This window comes from Sus scrofa, chromosome 15, assembly GCF_000003025.6.
Source record: "Sus scrofa isolate TJ Tabasco breed Duroc chromosome 15, Sscrofa11.1, whole genome shotgun sequence".
NCBI lineage: Eukaryota > Metazoa > Chordata > Mammalia > Artiodactyla > Suidae > Sus > Sus scrofa.
The window spans coordinates 7630001-7631808 of record NC_010457.5 but is presented as its reverse complement, the minus strand read 5'-3'; the positions used below and the strand labels follow the sequence as shown (position 1 = coordinate 7631808).

General features: G+C 31.9%; 1 protein-coding gene across 5 annotated transcripts in view; it reads right to left on the bottom strand.

Moving 5' to 3' along the window:
* ZEB2 (zinc finger E-box binding homeobox 2) overlaps positions 462-1808 on the bottom strand; it is a 132469-nt gene continuing 131122 nt past the window's right edge. For all 5 annotated transcript variants that reach the window (XM_021076506.1, XM_021076507.1, XM_021076505.1 and 2 more), the window contains one exon: positions 462-1808. This exon is cut by the window's right edge and continues 4180 nt beyond it. The gene's annotated coding sequence lies outside the window, so the exon portion shown is untranslated.

Here is a 1808-nt window from a genome sequence, read left to right as displayed (position 1 = left end):
TGCAATTTCTGTGGAATCAAAGATATGAATGAGAAAGACCAATTAGAATACTTAAAAGATCATTTGTCACCACTTTAATCTTCATGTATTTTTTACTCATCATTTTCTTTGACTAAAATTATTAGAATCTTTGTCATATTCATCTCAAGGCCAAATGGGAATAGTACTATTCATTTCATATTTGCAATATTTTGGAGCATTTTAACATGTCATACTAGATTATAGGTGGTAGGTGACTGGTTTAATAGAGAAATTTTTAGTTTGTGGCTATTCAGCATCATATCATCATTTCTATATAATTCCATATTTTATATACAAATGAATACTGAGGGATTGATTTCTGTTATTTAATAGCATTTGTTTAATTCAGAGATTAATATATCAGCTTCAACCTTGAAAAAGAGGCCCTCTGAAACATCAGACCCAAAACATTGGACACGGCCTATTAGCCCAAAAGAACATGTTGCCAATTATCTCCATGTTTATTTAAATATTTAGCTCTAAAGGAAGCAATCATTCCTTTATACTTCTTTAAATTTAGTATTGACATTTTTTATTTTGGGAAAGGAGGTCTTTTTTTTTTTTTTAACATGGATACAGGAAAAGAAAACTCTCCAATAAAAATATTGTCTAAAAAGTTTGTTTTGTCTGCATGATTTACTAAATATGTACAATTTCAATTCACAGCGAAGGTAACAAAGATTTAAACAGCCAACATCACAAATGTCTCAAGTTCTAAAAAAAATCACTGTGCACAGTTTAACAATTTAATTGAATAAAAACCAAAGCTAAGCCTTCAGTCTGAATCTTTTTTTATGATGGGCACAAGCCATGTATTTTCTTCATCTTTGTTACACGATGCATATTTCAGTGACTAAACGCCCCTTCCCATTTTAGTATATTAGGTTATGTCAGTACATACTTAAGAGAGGCAGAAATTGCCTCTTGGTACACCTATATGATTCTTGATGTGTTCACATATATGTCATAATATTTATCAATATATAAAATGACCAGATGAGTCACCTGTGATTTTTTTAAATGTCTTTAAATGTAGGAATGTTTGGTTGCATGTATAAAAGTTTTTTTTTTTTTTTAATTTCTGGGAGTGCTATTTAAAGCCATAATAATTTGACCAGTGTCCCCCTGACATAAAATGTCTGGAAAGAACTATTCTACACTGGAAATATAGAGATTCCATATCTCTACCCAATTCAGGTTTGCAAAGTTCGCTATTGTATAAATCTGAATGTTGTGGTCATTCTAATATAATGGCCAAGTGAATGAAACAATTAATCATTAGCAACAAATGCCGTTGAATATGGAATAGTGGAATTACAGTTAAGAAGGGAGCCATAACTTTGGCTAACCCTATAAAATCTATAATAAGGTTGTTTTCACATATATTTTTTTCCCATGTAAATTCTTTGGTGTTTCCCCCCCCACCCTTTTTTTTAGTGCTGTGACTGATGAACATGCAATGTGAGATTCAAATAATTGCACCGAGCATGTTTATTTGAATAATTGCCCCATTGCACAATCAAATAAATCTGCTGAGTGTGTTTGTTTGAATGTTTTTCATGTACATGGGATCACATACTCAAATAAATGCAGCTGTGTTTATTACAATGTGTGGGGCTCCAGATATACACACACTTGTTTGTGTGTCTATCCAGGGCCCTACAGCCCCTGAATGGCCCTCACACATCTTGGAGCAAAAGCATTAACAATTTTTCAGTTTAAATTCATGTAAACTTATTATTGGGCAAGTTCCTTAAATTTGTAACTAGGATTTGTTTTTAAGGCTT